General features: G+C 51.2%; 1 long non-coding RNA gene across 2 annotated transcripts in view; it reads left to right on the top strand.

The window, feature by feature from the left end:
* The first annotated feature begins 3,489 nt into the window (after window positions 1-3,489).
* LOC106733085 (uncharacterized) overlaps window positions 3,490-19,117 on the top strand; it is a 150,336-nt gene continuing 134,708 nt past the window's right edge. For both annotated transcript variants that reach the window (XR_012906055.1, XR_012906056.1), the window contains exons 1-2: window positions 3,490-3,803; window positions 4,710-4,805. This is a non-coding gene — a long non-coding RNA (uncharacterized LOC106733085). The remainder of the gene's footprint in view (window positions 3,804-4,709; window positions 4,806-19,117) is intronic.

A 19,117-nucleotide genomic window follows, 5' to 3' on the forward strand; every position in this document is an offset into this window, starting at 1 on the left:
GATCTTCCCTGCGATGAGGAGTGGCAGCAGAGGAATTCTCTCTAGCCTTTTCAACCCATTTAGCCTACGTAACACTAGCCCGTAATCGACACGTGCTGCTAAAAGCACACTCAGCCTCTGGTGGCAAGAGGACAGGAACGCTCATGGTGCAAATGGCTGGAGCCTGACTCTGGAGCGGGTCGACAATTTGCCTTCAGATGCTTTTTGACAGAACATGGCCTTTGTTGTCAGGCTTTGTTGTTGAGAAAGACCCCTTCAAAGGAGACTGCCGTGGCTTTCAACCACAACACTTTGGGGAGGAGTGTGGAAAATAGCAATTCACTCAGCTGTTTCAGGTTTAGAGCAAACACCCCTTCAAAGTGGGTGAAAATGATTTTTTCTCATCTGCATTTTTCAAGGGTAGAGGGATGTCCCAGCTAGCTCTGCTGGGCATGCTAGTAAAAGTTTGAGGTAGAAAGAGAAAGTTCACTGCTGACTCGGTGTCACGAGTAAGTCCCTCTTCTCGTACAGAAGTCATTAATGTCTGAATATGTGTTTGGAAGCTTTGGAATAGGCCAATCTCCTCTCAAATGTTTGCAGAATGAATATTTTTGTGCCCTGCCCGTGGCTGCAAGCTTTTTTCCCTGCCTGCAAGGGCATTTTGCAAATCCACGTTAACATTTTATTACACGTTTTTGCAATGAATGAGAAAGACCCAAGCCTCCAGCCAATGGGAACTGGAAATGCACATGTAAGCCACTAGCTAGAGCTATCGCTACAGAATGCCAACGCTGGATTCCAGAACTCAGACTCTGAGTGCTGTTTCTTATATATCCTTAGTTTAGTGAAGGATATATCCCTAGATGGGGCCAGATCCTTGGAAGGATGTCCCAGAACATCACTGCTCTGATGGTTAGAAAGCTTCATCTCATTTCAAGCCTGAACTTGTTGATGGCCAGTTTGTAGCCTTTTGTTCTTGTGTTCATATTGGCGCTTAACTCGAACAGGGGAGACCAGAACTGCACCCTCTATTCCAGGTGATGTCTCACCAATGCCTTGTATACCGGCAATAGTGCTTCCCCATCTCAACTGGAAGTACCTTACCCTGGTGCACCTTGTTCACAGCTACAACACACTTAGTAGCTCCTTGTCATCCTGTGATCAACCAATACACCCCGGTCTTCCTCCTCATATGTCACTTCCAATTGATAGGTCTCCAGCTGGTAGTAACAATTCTTGTTAGTTCCTAGAGGCTTGACTGAATCAATTTCATCCCATTTCTATTACTCCAGCTTTTAAGTTTGTCCAGATCTTGATGTATGACACTTCAGTCCTCCATACTGGCAGTACGTACCTCCCAACTTTGCATTTTCAGTTTTTATTAGCACATCCCCACATTTTGTGCCCAGGTCATTAATAAACATGTTAAATAAGCTTCAGGGGATAGCCAGGTTAGTCTGTACAGGATAAACTTAAAAAACGACAAATGGTCTGGTAGCACGTTATAGACTAACAAAACATGTAGATGGTAGCATGCGCTTTCATGGTCACAGCCCACTTCTTCTGATGACCAGAGTCCACGAAAGCTCATGATACCATCTACATGTTTTGTTAGTCTATAACGTGCTACCAGACCATTTGTCGTTTTTAAGTTTATGTTAAATAAGATGGATCCTACAACTGACTCCTGAGGAACTTGACTAGTAACCTCCCTCAAGCCTGACAATTCACCTTTTGGTATGACCCATTGCTGTCTCCCCTTTAATCAGTTCCTACTTTACCCTGCAGTTCTCATATCACTCCCCATTTTATCTGATAACTTCCGGCATGGAACTGAATCAAATGCTTTACAGCAATCCAACTTCCAAGTAGATTCAATTTATGGCATTTCCTTCGTCTAAAAAAAAAATCCATTATTTTCTGGCGTGACCTACCCTTTGTGAAACCATGGATGTATCCCCTTTACCTCGGCATTCCTGGCTTGTTTGTGGACACTCCCTTTGGGTCCATAGATCTAGTGCCCCCAGCTGACACTGACATCAGCCCTTCTGGAGCTCCATTTGCCCCAGTGATGGGTGTGTCAAATGATGCAGCTTCAGCTTGCCTGGGACAACTTTACATTGTGTGTGTGTGTGTGTGTGTTCAAATTCTCTCTTGGCCTCACCTCCCTTTCCTGCTGCCCTAGCTGCTTTCCCTCTGCAGTAGCTTGTTCTGCATGCCGCAGCCTGGCAAGGATAGCCTCTCCCCGAAGAGCACACAAATCTGTCCACCGTTCCCTCTGAATCGGTCACAATTTGCACCTGTCTGCAGGCCCCCAGAAGGAGCATGTCTCCCCAGAACTGTCCTGGCAGACAGGATGTGCAGACATTGTCAGAGTTAATAGAGGAAGCACCCCCCTCCTCTCTCATTTATGCATGCAAAGAGGAGCCTGTTGGAGAAGCAATGGAAGGCCTGTGATTTATCATTACATTGTAATGGGTGCCCTGCTACTTGTGAAGGAGGTCAGCCTCCCGGAGAGATACCCAACCCCTTCTTATTAACGGCCTGTTCCGACTAATGGCTTGGGGTAGGGCGAGCAGGTCTTACAAGGAAGGTGGTAAAGAGCAGCATTCCTTTGAATGGAAATGGACGAATTTACCGGCACAGTTACACGGATCCGCTCCCCAGAGATAAGACGCTACATAGTCAGCTCCGCAGATAAGCAAAGTCTAGGGCGAGCGTGAGCATGCATAGTCGTTAGCGTGGCCGGAAGTCCAACCAGATCCCAATGCAGAGGGGGTTACACTTGGCTTCCCGGTGCTTGAATGCATGGAGAAGAGCTTCCGAGGGATTTTTAAAATGATATCACGTTGGTGCTGATTAAAATAAGACGCTGCTCCTATTAGTCCATTGTCCAGCGAAGGACTGGGGAACCTCTCTTTCCACACCCGCAGAACCCCTTCTGCTGTCATAGTTCTGATGTTCCTCATAGGGCAGGGGTTTTCAGACTCGGGATTGTGGCTCTCAAAGGCAAGCTCCTAGCTGGCCGCAAGACGCTTTGTTCATCTGTGCCTCCGCAGATCTGTGAGATCGTCGTTTCCAGCCAATGGGAGCTGCAGGAAGCCGTGTCCTGGTCGCACCGCTTCCTGCAGCTTCCATGGGTTGGGAATGGTGATCCTCTGGGCTGAGCTGATGTCATGTCAGCACATCGTCACAAGGCGCTAATCTGCCTTTGTGTCATCTCTCGGAGGGGAAACAAACCCCCCCATTTTTCACTCACTTATCTTTGCTCTGCTAACCTTCACACGGTCATCCTACAGAAGTTGAGGATCCAGGGGGATTTCGACCGGGGGCAGGCAGCATTGGCAGGCGCGACCGAGGCCCGTCGCCCCCTGCACTCTATACACTGAAGCTTTTCCATCATAAGCATTTAGCACATGAAACTTTAGACGAGGGAACAGAATTAAGACGTACGGGCTTTGACTCAGGCCCTATGTGCATAACCATGTACACCAGGGGTGGGCAAGCCGCCAGACCCAGCCTGCGGCCGCCGTGCCATCACCCTTAGCACAAAGCAGGAGCAGCCACTTTAAACAGCAGCCTGCTAATTGCTCTGCAAGCTGGGGAGGAGGAGAGAGCTTCCCATGCTGTACCCGCCTCCTTGCAAAATCCGAAAGCTCCCATTCGCCAGTTTCCGGCCAATAGGAGCTGAGAAATTTTGCTGAAGGCAGGGGCAGTGAATGAAACCTCTTCACCCCCTTCCTGTGCTGGAGCAAAGCCATGTGGAGCCGCTGCCCAGCACACAGGCAGGGAGTCTGCAGAGCTGCTGGCTGGAAGCTGCCTTGGTAAGCGCCTCCCAACCAGAGCCTGCCTTTGGCATCCCAGGCCCTCTCTCCCCCTAATGACGTGCCCCAAACCCTCTGTATCCCCTCTCCCCACCTCCTCCATGTCACAACTCCCTCCCAGACCCTGCACCCCGTGTTACACTCCTCCCCCAGCCCAGAATCTGCTCCTGCATCCATACCCCCTCCCAGAAACAACACCCCCTGTTACACTCCTCCCCCAGGCCAGAATCAATTCCTGCATCCATACTCCCTCCCAGACTCTGCACTCCCCATTACACCCCTCCCCCAGCCCAGAATCCACTCCTGCACTCATACCCCCTCCTGGACCCTGCACCGCAAGCTCCTGCCCCAGGTTATAACCCCCTCCTTCACCCAAACTCCCTCTCAGAGCCCACACTTCCTCCTGCACCCCAGTCCTCTATCCTAAGCTCCCTTCGACACTCCACTCTCTGTCCCAGACCCCACACCCCCTCCACCGAACTATGGCCTTTACCACTTACCAAAATTTTGGAGTGGCCCCCTCCATTAAAAATGATTGCCCATCCCGATGTACACAGTGAACAGGTTTCAGTGTGTAACAATTCACATATAAAGGGCCCCTTGTCCACCCTCCTTCCCACCTGCTGACTCCCCATTTTGCTTCAAAGCTTAGCCCGGGCTAACATGGACACTGGCTTCAGTTTCCGAGCGGCTCATTTCAACTTAGCTCAAATCCCCCCTTGAGCTGAGCTGCAGTAAGTGGGCTTAAACTGATCTGTCAGTGTCCACACAGGGGTTTAAGCCACTTCCATCGCATCAGAGAATTCAAGGCCAGAAAGGGCGATTAGTTCCTCTAGGGCAGTGATTCTCAACTAGAGGTACCCAGCGTCTTCCAGGGGTGCCTCAACTCATTTCAATATTTTACAGCCGGCTACATAAAAAGCACCAGCGAAGTCAGAGCAAACGAAAATGTCATTCAGACAATGACTTGTTTATGCTGCTCTATATACTGTACCCTGACGTGTAAGTACAATATTTATATCCCAATTGATTTATTTTGTAATTATGGGGTAGAAAGGAGAGAGTCAGCAATTTTTCAGTAGTAGCGTGCCGTGCCACTTCTGTATTTTTATGTCTGATTTTGCAAGCAAGTCGTTTCAGTGAGATGGAAGTTGGCATATGCAAGACCAATCCGGCTCCTGAAAAGGGTAACACAGTAGTGTGGAAAGGCTGAGAACCACCAATCTAACCTGACTTCTTGCGTATCACTGGCCACTTGATTTCACTCAGTTACCTCTGTAAGGAGCCCATCTAGCTAAAATATTTCTGACCTCATGGGACTAAACTATCATGTGCCACAGGCAGAGACCAGGAGAAGTTGAGGTGCGCCAATGCTAGTGGGCCCTGTTGTGGGCGGGGGTTGGTTTGGGGAGAGAGACTCAATTGATCTAAGTAGGTTTAATAAAATTTGTTTGGACTCACAGTCTTGTTGGACTGGTGCTGCTGTCTTGTGCAAACCTTGGAGACACTGCACAGCCTTGTCTATTGATCGTCTAGCTTCTATACTTGGCCTTGAGGTCATGGAAGAGTCATCTGGGGGATGGAATGGGGCCCAGACACCACAGACTTGGGCTCTGTCTACATGGCATGTGAAGTCCACGAGGAGTAGAACCTGAGTTAGCTGACTCAGGATTTATTAACTGAGGGCTTGAGCATCTACACACATCTGTAAGGAGTTGTTGACCCATGGATCCCAGCCTGGGGGCTCTGGAATTGACACTTAATTATAGGGACCTGAATCCAGCCCCTCCTATTACAGACTTCCTCGTGTCCTCCCTTGGTTTGTGGTGCAGTGTGGGAAAATGTCAGTGTCCAGAGGACCAAGCAAGTTGATATTTGGATTGTGGGCTATTTTGGGTGCACTCCTCCAGGGCAAGTTCTGATTTTTCCCACCCATGCGCAGAATGAATTTTATGTGCACTGATATGGAGGTGATGTATCATGTCTGTCTGGCCCAAGACTGTGTGGTGACCACAGGCTGCAGCAGGTCCCAAGCTGGGCATGGTTGTGGCTGGGAAGCCTCTCCCTACAACAGGGGGGACAGGGCTGGGGAGCGGACTCTCTCTGCACAGCCCCCAGTGCTGCGCAGCTTAGAGGGAACTCTGGTCTGAGGCCTGGTTTAGTGGGATTTGAGTGTAGACGGAAGCGGGGGGGGGGGGGGAGACTTGGGCCTGAGTTTGAACCATGGGCTTACACTGCAGTGCAGAGAGAGCCTTATTTTCCTTCGGAGAGAGGAATGGCTGCACAGAGCCAATGGATAAAGAATCGCAAAATTGGTAGGTGTCCGCTCCCCAGGAAATGTGCCCCCTTTCCAGCTTGCTGGCGTGGAAGGGTTTCCAAAGCCAAAGGGTTTGGCCTCAGCTCAGCCAAAGCTCGCTCATCTCCTGGTCCCTGGGCGCGATGTGGCAAAACCGCCCGAAAGTGATGGCAGACTGATCTCCTGTGGGACAGCGCCTCTTCCCAGCCAATGGCTGCCCCCTCGCGGTAGCTGCCACCTTGTTCTCCAGCCTGGCTGGACTTAGAACCCACCAGAGGTCCTCCTTTCTCCATCAAAGTCCCTGGCCACTTACCTTCTCGCCTGACTTAGCCAGGATGGGAAGGAATGGTGTCCCTGGCCTCTGTTTGTCAGAGGGTGGAGATGGACAGCAGGAAAGAGATTGTTTGATTATTACCTGTTCGATTCACTCCTTCTGGGGCACCTGGCATTGGCCACTGTGGGCAGACAGGACACTGGGCTGGATGGACCTTTGGCTTGACCTAGTATGACCGTTCTTATGACTTGGTGCCCGTCTGTGTGTCTGAGCGCATACTAGGTTATCCATGCATGTGCTTGCAGCTGTGTCGATCTGTTCTCCCACCATCTCTCAGCCAACTGTCTGTGCTGGGTCTTGGGGAGTCTTTTCCCTGAGAGCACAGAGGAAGATAAAGATAACTGAACATTACACCACCTTGCCACGGGGTAATGAGTTCCACCAGGTAGGGCAGAGGGCACGGAGGCCAAAGGCAGGTAGACACCCAAAATCCCTTCTAAACTAGGTATCATGGAGGATCTAACGTTGACGGCCATGGTATTTTACGTGACTTTGTGAGTTCGCGACGTTTTCAGAGGACTGGGTTTTTGCAAACCCAGCTTCAAAATATTTGGAGGCCCTCATGTTTCTGTGGCTGCTGAAAGAAAAGACGGAACGTGCTGGCAGGGTCCGTGTCCCAAAATATCTGCACCCACCGAACGCAGCCGTGCTGGTGAGAGGGAGGAGTGCCCCTACCGGGGTCGCTTTAATCACCAGGGGGGCTCATCGTACAGTGCTGCTGGCTGTATGTGTGTAAGAGTGCGTGTGCGAGAGGTGGTGTGCGGTGAAAGTTGGTTACGAAGGTTGTATGAGCCCCATGTGTTGCTGCATGAATATGGAGAGTGAGGGGGGCTTTTGACCGGAGCTCTGGGAGGGTGGGGGAGGGAAGTGAGGGATGTGTTTGGGCTAGGGTGGAAGCTGTAGATTTGGCACAGACTGCCTCCGGTGAGCTGGAAGGACCCAGAGATGCGTGTGGGGCGGGGTGTGCACATGCGCGGTACATATTTGGTCCGTAGGGGCCATGCAGACATGTGGTGCATGTGAATGGTAGCGAAGGAAGGGTCGGGGCTACGTACATACCTGGACACATGTCTGTGTGATGGATTAGCCTGCGCCTGGACCCCCCCGGTCCATTTCCCAAAGCCATTCCCCAGTCTCTGAGATCCCACGCCACAGCTTCCTAGCTGCAAGGTTAACTCTCCGCCCGGTGGCTTCACCTTCACCTTTCGTAACCTTCCCCTCCTTACAGGGAATGCATTCTCCCTCCCGCCCCGGGGGGAATATGCCTGGGGAGGAAGGATGTGACAGTGGCCGCCTGATGCCCGACAACTCGCTGCAGGTTCAGCGACCGGGGCTTGTGATGGATGAATGTGCAGGGCCAGAGGTAATAAAGCGGGCCTCAGTCATGCAATCTTCCATTAAAATGAAATGCATACCAGAAATGAGGCATTTCTGCAGCTTGTACCATCTCCCACGGACCATCATGAATAAAAGTGGCAAGTGTGCTGCTGACAGATGCCTGCGCGCATAAAGGACAGTTCCTATACAGGCAAAGGCCTGGCTAACAGATGGACTAAAGATGTGAGATGCAGGAAGATTTACCAGCCGAAATCATTCAAGGGAATGGCGTATGGCGAGCCCGGGCGCTGCGCAGGAACTGGCAGAAGGGGCAGATGGAAAGGCAGGCCGGGCCTGTCCCACAAACCCATTAAAAATGTCACTTGTCTGAGGGACAGTATGTCGCACAAGGCACCGGCAGAGGTGGGTGGATTTGCCTCCGGCACTCCTTCTGCAAGGTCAGGAGAAGAGTTAATTTTAAAGGTTGCAACTTTCCGCGTCAGCCCCGGCTTTTGAAAGGCTGGTTTCCCGGTTCCCTCCCCTCCTGCAACCAGGAAAACAAGGTGATCTGCTGATGCCCAGGCTAGTGTGAAATATGTAGTGTTTGCTCACGCGCCCCATCCCTGCGGCAGAGCTCCGGGAGGGATCCTCTTCGTTCCCAGCTGGGCACACCAGTGGGAGTGGGCGTGGTACCATGGCATGTGTGCAGACGTGGCAGTGGGAGTTGCTGGCGTTGCAGCGCGTGGAGAGGCAGGAGGTTCTGGTGGCTGAGAATGGGCATGTAGGGTGTGTGGAGTAGCAGGGTGCATGCCTTGTGTGGGCAGCGCCGGTAAAAGGAGGTGCTGTGTGAGAGCATTAGCACAGGAGTTTAAGGACCTACAATCCAGATCCGCAGAGATCAGTCAATGGGAGTTAGGAGCATACAAGAGCTTTTTGAGGAGCTGGGTCAGTGTGTGCGGTGGTACGTGGAGGTGTGATCAACTTGCCCTGAGCCAGCTTGGGTAAGGACTGCTTAATCGCCAGCAGCCTCAGGTGGGATCAGAGAAGCCCAATAAAACAAACATAAGAGCGGCCAGACGGGGTCAGACCAAAGGTCCATCCAGCCCAGTACCCTGTCTGCCCACAGTGGCCAATGCCAGGTGCCCCAGAGGGAGTGAACTGAACAGGTAATGATCAAGCCATCTCTCTCCTGCCATCCATTTCCACCCTCTGACAAACAGAGGCCAGGGACACCATTCCTTACCCATCCTGGCTAATAGCCATTTATGGACTTAACCTCCATGAATTTATCTAGTTCTCTTTTAAACCCTGTTATTAGTCCTAGCCTTCACGACCTCCTCAGGCAAGGAGTTCCACAGATTGACTATGCGCTGTGTGAAGAAGAACTTCCTTTTATTCGTTTTAAACCTGCTGCCCATTAGTTTCATTTGGTGGATCCTAGTTCTTATATTATGGAAACAAGTAAATAACTTTTCCTTATTTACTTTCTCTACGCCACTCATGATTTTATAGACCTCTATCATATCGCCCCCCCAGTCTTCTCTTTTCCAAACTGAAAAGTCTTAGCCTCTTTTTAATCTCTCCTCATATCGGACCTGTTCCAAACCCTTAATTGTTTTAGTTACCCTTCTCTGAACCTTTTCTGTTGCCAGTGTATCTTTTTTGAGATGAGGAGACCATGTCTGTATGCAGTATTCAAGATGTGGGCGTACCATGGATTTATATAAGGGCAATAAGATAGTCTCCGTCTTATTCTCTATCCATTTTTCAATGATTCCTAACATCCTGTTTGCTTTTTTGACTGCCGCTGCACACTGTGTGGACGTCTTCAGAGAACTATCCACGATGACTCCAAAATCTCTTTCCTGATTAGTTATAGCTAAATTAGCCCCCATCGTATTATATGTCTAGTTGGGGTTATTTTTTTCCAATGTGCATTACTTTACATTTATCCACATTAAATTTCATTTGCCATTCTCTTGCCCAATCACTTAGTTTGGTGAGATCTTTTTGAAGTTCTTCACAGTCTGCTTTGATCTTAACTACCTTGAGCAGTTGCGTATGGTCTGCAAACTTTGCCACCTCACTGTTTACCCCTTTCTCCAGATCATTTATGAAGAAGTTGAATAGGATTGGTCCTAGGACTGACCCTTGGGGAACACCACTAGTTACCCCTCTTCATTCTGAAAATTTACCATTTATTCCTACCCTTTTTTTCCTGTCTTTAAACCAGTTCTCAGTCCATGAAAGTATCTTCCTTCTTATCCCATCACAACTTAATTTACGTAAGAGCCTTTGGTGACATGTGTGCATGCTCGGGTTACCTTTTGGATCACTTCACCCAGTCCTGAAACAGCCGCCTCTGGCTGGGAACCAGACAGATGTGGACCAGCATGCATGGCACCAAAACATATTGTTGGTTCTTTCCCTGACCCCTGATTGGGTTTCCTATGTGCAGCCTTAATATGAATTACAGCATGGTGCTCATTTGGGACAGGAAATGGAAACACCACAGCCCGAGCAACTCCTGGAGGCAGTTCTCAGTGTCCAAACTAGAATCGGCTCCTGCAGTGGCACAAAGTGCCTTTTGATTCCTAATGTCCACGAAGGTCAGGAATGCTGATTAGTGTCGCACCTGAAAGGCAGCACCTCCAACCTCATGCTGCCCTCAGGCTGAACCGCAGCCCTTAGATTTCTCCTCCAGCCCAGTAGCACAGGACGGAAGAATTCAATATATATTTCTGTTCGGTATCTGGACACGCCAGGGGAGGCCCAGCGCTAATGAGCAATATCTAAAGGTAAAGAGGTGACTTGGGTAATGATGGGTTAGTCAGCCTGACACTAGACCCTCATGTTGTTCCGATTCAAACAGCATTATGCAAAATCCAAAGCAGTGCACATCAAACGGATTAAAAACTGGTTAATTACTAGATCTCAGAAGTAATTGTAAATTGACTAGAATTTTGGCAATCTCGTATAATCCCCACTGCAGCTTCCATTGGCTGGGAACGGTGCCCTGCAGCCAATGGGAGCTGCGATCGCCCATGCCTGCAGAGGTGCAGGTAAACAAAATGTCTCGCGGCCAGCTAGCCGATTGTCCGTATAAGCCACAACTCAAAGCTTGAAAACTCCTGGTCTAGAGATTTCCACTGCAAGTCACTTACCGTTCTGTGCCTCATTTGCCCACCTTTAGAGGGGGTGATAATGCTCCCTATGTCTGGCTTGCTTACCGAGGCTGTACACTCTCTGGGGTGTCTCTTACCAAGTTGGTACCGCACCTAGTGCAATGACATAATGCAAATGATAGATGTGGAGAGATAGGCAGCAGGTTGTGGGGAAACCCAGAGTCAGGTAACGGTAGGTAGCTGGAGAGCCAAGGCTCTTGGATCGGCCTCGCTACTGAGGGGAAAGATGAAGTCTCCCAGGATCCCAGCGAGCGAACGAGGAGAGTGAAAGACAGACGGTGAAGTTGGGGAGGAGGAACACAGGGTGTAGTGGGTTAATGGATATGGGACTCACGGAGCAGAGTGGGTGAATGGTGGACATGGGGGGTGGGGAAGTGGTGTTTGTGGAGAGGATAGTGGAGTTGTTGGTTGATGAGAAAAAGGTGGTGGTGGTTACCGGTAAAGCACAGGGCTCCTACAATTCAGGTGGAAAACTCCCTGAATTCTGCACCTGTCTGACCCAACAGGCTCTCTTGATATGCTGAAGCCTCCGCAGCAATATCGTTGCATGCCAACCCTTGCTTATTGCTGTAGGGCAGCACCTGCTCACTGGTTCCCGTAGGGCTACTGCTGAAGGCGGCGCCTCCGTGCCTTGCTTGCGGCTGTCTCGGGAGCACGAGGCTGCTGGAAAAATGTGGCTCTTTCACAGCCGATTGCAGCATTTGTTTGGTGGCAAAACCTCACATAAAAAACCCCGCAGCATTTCCCTGTGGGCCTCCACGGAGTGCTGTATCTCTGCTGGGCTGAGCTGCCTGCCTGCTTCCCCTTGCCCAGCCACTGACACGCTTTGTGAACTCGAGAAACGTCTATGTCTCGGGACACCCAGAGACCGGGTCAGTTTCTGGGCCCTTCTTGGGGCAGGTGTTGTACTAGAGGTTCATTCCAGATGGTTTATAATCTATTCCCTGCCTTGAAGTGTTCAGACTCTGGCATGATACAAAGACAGGTGTTTTCAAACTGGGGCACGCATGATGCACCTAAATAAGTGGTGTAATTTTCCAAGGGGTTGTTCTTTTAAATTTCAGTGGGATCTGTGTCGGCGCCACAGCTCTGTAAGTCAGACCACATTTGCTGAGGTGTCTAGAACACGTTGAGCTCCCTCACATTAATAACCCATATTTGTACATCTTGGTCATAATCTCTCCCTGCCTCAGTTGCCTCCATCTGTAAAATGGGCTAATCCAACTTCCCTCCATTAGGAATGTGGCAGATACTGGTTAGTTGATATTTGTGCAGAGCCTGGTTAATGTAAACCCCTTAATAAGGCTATTTTCATTATTCCATTTTTGTCATGGGACCCAGATCCCGTGGTGATTTAAAACATAAACAAGCACTCAAATTTGGGATGCTCCTTCCGTTAACGTTTAGACTTGACCAAAGAGAATGGTTTAGGCATCCAAGCTGATTTCAGCAGGTGGCTGGGTAGGCAGGTAGGCCACCCGCTTGACACGTGTTATTAATGTGTTTACATGGTTGACAACAGGGTCAGCAGCGTCATTCCGGTTGCTGCTGTTCTGCTGCTCCGGTCAGGTCGCCGGTGCTCCCGACTGCACTTCCCTCGCAGCATGAGCTTGGATGCGGCCAACGCTCTTTAGTGGTTCTCCCTTTCCCCCTTGTCGCTCGAGTGCGGGGGTGGCGTGATTAGCGGGAATCGTTGCGCCAAGAGAGAAGAAGGGAAGATAAAAGGCGAGATGGGGAGGGTTAGATAGACGTAACCAGCAGCTGTTTGGCATAGATTGTGTGTGCTCTCCATTTGGAAAGGGGGCGCGTTCCTGGCGTTCATCAGCCGTCTGCAGCGCGGTGATTAATCATTTGTGTCAGAATCCCTAATCCTATTCAATGGCAAACAAACACTGTGTCACCCAGCCTTCCCTGCGCCCAAGCAATTAGCCACTACCGGAACTGGGAGAGCTGCAACAAAGATTGGCCAGCCAGGGCCATGGAAAATGGGCTCTTTGCAGCCCTTGGTTTTTGGAAATGGCCAGGGCTACTCAGGTACAGATTTCATCATGAAAACACAGTGTGGGTGTTGTCTAAATCAGGCAGTACTCATTTTGTTTATCGGATGGGGAAACTGAGGCATGCAGAGTCTAAGAGATTCACACAAGGCCAAAAAGTGCAGCAGTGCCAGCAGGTCGAGTGCCCGGGAGTTTTGGGTTCTAGCCCATTGAACCATGCTGCCAATCTGCCGGGACCTGCTGATGTTTAGACCTGTTCTCTGCATCCTTTCAAAGTATCCCCTCTCGCTTCTCTTTGGAGCCTGGGCTAAATCCTGCCTGAGGTCCCATCTAAAAATTGCCCCCACGGTGGCTGGCAGTGGGCAGAGGGATTCCACCAGAGGTCAGGACTGGATCGGCAGCAGGCAGATCAGCCTTAGCATGCGTCAAGGGTGCTCCACTTAGGATCCAGGGGCATGGGCAGGCCTTTGGGAGGCCCCAGGAATGGAGCGGATGAATGCAAGATTTGCCCCGCGCACGTGAAACCCTCAGCCAGTTTTTAAACCTTGAATGTGCTGACAACGGACAACTCAGGGCTGATGCTGAGCGCTGCAAAATCGGGGGGGGGGGGGGGGGTCTTTCCATTGGATCACGACAGCCGCGAGCAGCTCCGTGAGAGCCTCTGCTCAGGGCACAGCTGTGTTCCTAAAGGGAACCGACTTGGGGGTGCAGGAAGAGATGGAGAGTAACACGGCAAATACTATTGCGCCGCTGGGCATGTCATTCATAGACCTCCCCAGGACTCAGCTGTGGCTGCCCCATCTCACACAGGGCATGGTAGGACCAAAAGGGAGGCCACTGAGTTAGCGGTTTGGAAAGATTTCCCTAGGGGACAGTAAAGAGGGTGTTTAGTGACCAGATCACTAAGCAGTGGCCTGACTGAGGCATTGAAGAGGAAGAATGGTTTGCGAGAGCCAGCCTGAACCAGCATCCACCGTACTTCCCAAACAAATGAAGTGCAAAGGCAATAGATTTTAAATGGCAATAGATTTCAAACAATATTTGTACATGCTGCATAGTTAATCTGTGCAATTCACTGCCACAGGATACTACCACGGCAAAGAGCACGGTAGGATTAAAGCAACACCTAAATAGTTATCTGACTAAGACAACCATCCGAAGTGACGTTAGAAATTATAAACACAAAGGATACCAGCCCCCATGCTTGGCGTAAGCTGAGTGGGACAGACGTTGCGATCACATGCCTGGGGCCATATTTTATGAAGTTTAGGAATGTTTGATGTATCGTCGTGGGGCAGGGATTATGTGCAACTTTAGTTACCACAGCTCCTGCGGGCAGTAAAAACCACGTGGGGTGGTTACGCCAGTCCCTGAGACAGCAAACAGCCACAGGGAGGTACCACTTCTCGGGTGCGGTTCAGGCTGGTTTCCCAGAGACGAGGAAACAAAGGGAGGACTTTTGGGGACAGGAGGATGAGCTTGAACTGACTTGGTAGGTTCCTTTCGATTCAGCAAATGGACAGGACTTGTGTCCAATGGGGCCCCAGCCCTTGCGCAAGGATGGGAAGGGATGTTGGTCTGTGCCCGTGGGGGATGGGTGTTTCCTGATGTGCACAGTGAACATTGGAATCCTTTGATTGGTTTTTATGTTTTCGCTTGTGATGCTTTTTGTGGCTGTACTTTGCTGAGCCGGTGCTGGGTGGGGCCAGGTCCCAGCTGCCCATACGCTCTTGGTAGTCATCGGGGAGAGAGCAAGGCACAGCTGCTGGCCTCGGAGCAGGCTGGCTTGCTGTAGATATCTCTGTGCATGGAAAGGAGCTCTGTTTCATAGAGCCACCCGGTCAGGAGGGAGAGATGCCGACCTCTGCCCGCCAGAGAGATGCCTGAAACAGTGCCAGTATTCCTCCTCCCTAGCCCCGCCTCTACTGCCTGAGGCCCCACCCCTTCCAGGAACACAGAGTTGCCCCCCCCCCCCCCCCCGACCTTGTCCAGCAGCCCAGCATGGCTGTTGGCTCCCCTGGTAATTCTGACACCTAGCACTGGCAGCTGGGGCAAGGGCGGTCCTTCCGCAAGGGCAAGTATCCTGTCATTGGACAGTAGGGAAGTTCGTTCCCCTTACTCTGAACCTCTGAGATGAGCTACTGAGTGTGATGGGACTCGATGGCTCGCGCTGGTGTATTCAGATGGGCCCCATCGTATTAACGGTTTTCCTTTGGGTTGGGCATTAGGGAAAACATCCTACCAGTCAGGGTGGGTAAACACTGGAAGAAATTGCCCGGGGAGGTTGTGGAATCTCCATCACTGGAGATATTTAAGAGCAGGTTGGACAGACACCTGTCAAGGATGATCTAGAGGGTGCCTGGTCCTGCCGTGAGGGCAGGGGCTGGACTCGATGACCTCTTGCGGTCCCTTCCAGTTCTCAGCTTCTGTGACTCTATGAAACCTCTGGAAGAGGAGCTGCAGTATGGAAAGCTTCCTGGGGCCAATTCGTGCCCCAGGCATCGATGCACAGAGCAGGATCAGGGTCATGGGGCCCGATGGAAAGCCTGCTGAAGCCAATGGGAATAGTTGGGCTTCAGCAGACTTTGGATCCAGCCCCCAGCGAGTGGCCAAAGAAGCAAACAGTGCATTACGGCCCCAAGAGGCCAGCGCTGGTTTGGGTGGAGGTCTGCGTTACAAAGTAAGAAGATAAAAACCCTGCTCTGCAGTGCCGGTGTGACCACGTCTCCAATCTTCTCTTCCTTCTGCCCAGCTCCTTGATCAGCCGGCCAGAGGCACTGAGTTGGCAGGGTAGATGCATCGCTTGGCTGAGCACCAGCGAGGAGGAGGCTGTGACAATTGTCTCAGAGATAGGAGGCCGGAAACATGACCGAGGAGGGGGAGGTATTTGGAGTATGAGCAGACGTGATGGGAGGAAACTGAAGAATAGGAAAGGAAAGACTATGGGATATCAAGATCAGAGGAGGCTTTTGGACGGACAAATGCATCCAACTGTAGATTAGTCTCCCAAAGTTACTGGTGGGGAGGGGACCTACCCCTGGCGATTTCTAAGCTATCCAGGCTGATGTGATGAGGACTAGTCGGTGGCAGTAGTCTCATGCTGGTTATGGTTCAGAAGCTGATCCAGTCTCCATTCAGCATTTTCAGTTTTTAACTAGGGGGCAGGTTGGAAGGAAGGAGGTGCTCTGCCAAGCTCCACCCCCAAAATAAGCCCTGCCCCAGGAGCACTGACGTAGATGTGGATGGTTCAAAATACGTGTGTCTGGGCTCTCTGAGGTCCACTGGGATGCTTGAACGTGGTTCCCCCCAGCAGGGCTTCATGATGGAGGGGCGTGTTCTATGCTGCACTCCCGTTAGAGGTCTGTGTGCAGCTCCCCTAGCTCCGGGGTGCTGAACAACAGGAGGGCAGGAATGCTGTCTGTTGGCAGCAAAGCGCTGTGTTCTTTATAGCCATTGGGTCAGCTGCAGAGTCCAAGCCAGCGAGTGGTGGAGTTTTTAATGACCCTCTCTGCTGGCGGCGTGGCCAAAGCTGTGATCCCGGGCCCTGGGGGACTGAGGCTCATCAGAATTACAGACGGATGAGGCTTGACGATATCCCAGTGCCTACCCATCTAGCTACACACTGGAACACTCATGTTCCGGTTGGAACATTTGGACACAATTCCAGCGCTGGCCAGCGTGAGTGTGCAGCACCTTCCTCCCCGCCACTGACCAGAGCATTTTTTTAGCAGGCTGGCCAGCAGCCCCAGTTGGTCCTGGCTTGCGCTGGGTCTGGGACCTATCCCTGCTGCGGCTCTACATTTAAAATGTGTTAGGAGCTGGGCGGGCAGGCAGCCTGGCTCAGTCCTGGCTTGTGCTGGGTCTGGGAGTTGCCACTCCACGCTGTTGCCTCTGTTTCAGAGGCAGAAGTGCAAAGCGACAGGCAGCTGATCTGCAAGGGGAGCTGATTTTTAAACTGGCTCCCCTCGCGGACCAGCTCCCACCTGGCACCCCATTCTGCTGCTGCCTCTGTATCAGAGGCAGCAGTGCGGAGTGGGAGGGGCTCCTCGGGAGTGGGGCCAGAGCGCACTGGCTGTCAGCCCCACCTCCAGGGACTATAGAATAGTTGAGTAACCGATAAGAATTCATGAGGTTAATCAACTATTCAATAAATCGATATTTAACATCCCTAGCTCTTGCCAGCTGTTCCTCAGTTGCATACCACTGATGACGGTTTAACAGTCAGAGTTGCTTCCTGAATCTCCATAGCTCACATTGATAGCGCATCTCGTATCCTGCAGCATCTTAACGCTCCATGCTAGGCTGGGACAGGGCAAAGCAGTAGCTAAAAGAGCCAGCGCTGGGATATCTCAGACATCCTGCTGCCATCGACTTCTCTTGGTGGCAGGGGCGCAGCTCCTGAGACGTGGTTAGTTGTCTAACTCCTCTCGCTTCCATGCGCGTTAGGTGCCTGATTACCCTGGGGGTTTGCACTGAGCACTCAGAGGGAGGAAGAATCCCGCATCCAACTGAAATTGAAGGTAGCAACAGGTCATTACCCGAGCTGAACCCTGGCTGGGACCCCGGCAGTTAATAACCCTGCTCTAAAAACCCTTGAACGGGGGAGTGCTGCTGGGTGTGTGGCTGCGGCGGGTGAAATTCCAGGGCGTGTGGCAGGCAGGGTGCGAATGGTCCCTTTGACTCAGTGATCGTGCTGTCACGGCAGGGGTCACTAGATGGTGCTGTGACACAGACTCTTCTTGCAGGTCTGTCTACACCACTGGGATGGAGCCTCCCAGTGCTGGATGTCAGGCCGGGGGCTGTTGATGCTTGTGTAACAGAAGCCAGGTGGACCGTGCTAGGGTCTGACGTGTAAGGAGGGGTCGGGCTGTGTTGCTCTGCCGAACCCGTTCCAAACTGTCGCTGGCCTACAGAGCATCCAGGGAACAGGGTTGCTGCTTCCAGCAGCAGGCGCCGGGCACGGCTCGGTGCGCTGACTCGAATGCCTTTTGCCCAGCCATTCGCACCTGTGTGCAATGGGGGGGGGTTGGGTTGACCCCCCCGGGAGAGCGCTGCTTTTGTGCCGTTTGATCCCTACGCTCGGCACTCCATTTGCACTGGAGGAAGTGACAGCACACGGCGCCCCCTGGTGGAGAAGAGCAGTGGGAGAGAGAGGTGTGTGGAGAGGGTTTGCTAGCGCCACTGCGGATGCACAGTCAGGATACGTCTGCACAGCAGCTGTGGGGGTGTTCACCAGCCTGGGTAGACATCGCTGCACCAGCTTTGATCTCGTGTTACTGCTGCTACGTTGCCATCTACAGTGCAGATGTAGCCTTAGCCACAGGGGTGGGGCATGAAATTGTTTTTGTAGGACCTACAAAAACCTCCAGTGACTGTATAGAAATGCATTGTTGGGGATGGGGATGGCAAAGTTTAGTTTTCAATTGATAATAGAGATCGGGTGGACTACAATTGTTCCAAATCTTAAGATGTAGTTCAGTTTCTTCTTAAAACAGAAGTATATTCCAAGCTGAGGGAAAGAGGTTTTTTTCCCCCTTCCCCCCCCCCCCCCAGAAATATGTGGTTTTTTTAAAAAAAGGATTGATTCAAATAAAAATGTGTTTGTATAAGAAAAATTATTTTCTTTTATGAGAAACCACATAGTTTGGGGTAAATTTATAGCTTTGGCTGGGTCATTAATATCTGGTTGTCAAAAAGTATTGGTTTGAACAAAAATATGTTGTAATAAAAATGCATTGTTTTGAAGAAATTTATTGGTCCCATGAAAACCTATTCGATTCAGCAAGATATGTTGATTTCAATGAAAATCTATTTGTTTTCGGAGACAGAAGAAGAGGGAGTACTCATTGGAGAGTCTGGTGGTTTGCGAGCCACGTTCCTCTTCGGGACGGGGCAGTAATTAGTGCCAAAGCATGCCCACTGAGGAATTAGTGCAAGGAAGCACAGGACATGGACCGAGAAGGACACAGGCCCTGCTGCAAGAGAAGTGTCGGCGAAGAAAGCCGGGACCCAGGAGTGAGAACAGAGCTGCGGAGGGAGAGAAGTGGAGAATGCAAAAGCCAATGGGCTGGATAAAATGAGGGAGGAGAGCAAATGGCAAGGAGATGCAGGGGAGGGGAAAGGCAGCTGCGTTAGAAAGGCTCCTGACATGTGTAAGGTACAAGTTTAATGTGCCTTGTGCACAC

This window comes from Pelodiscus sinensis, chromosome 9 (assembly GCF_049634645.1).
Source record: "Pelodiscus sinensis isolate JC-2024 chromosome 9, ASM4963464v1, whole genome shotgun sequence".
In the NCBI taxonomy this organism is placed as follows: domain Eukaryota; kingdom Metazoa; phylum Chordata; order Testudines; family Trionychidae; genus Pelodiscus; species Pelodiscus sinensis.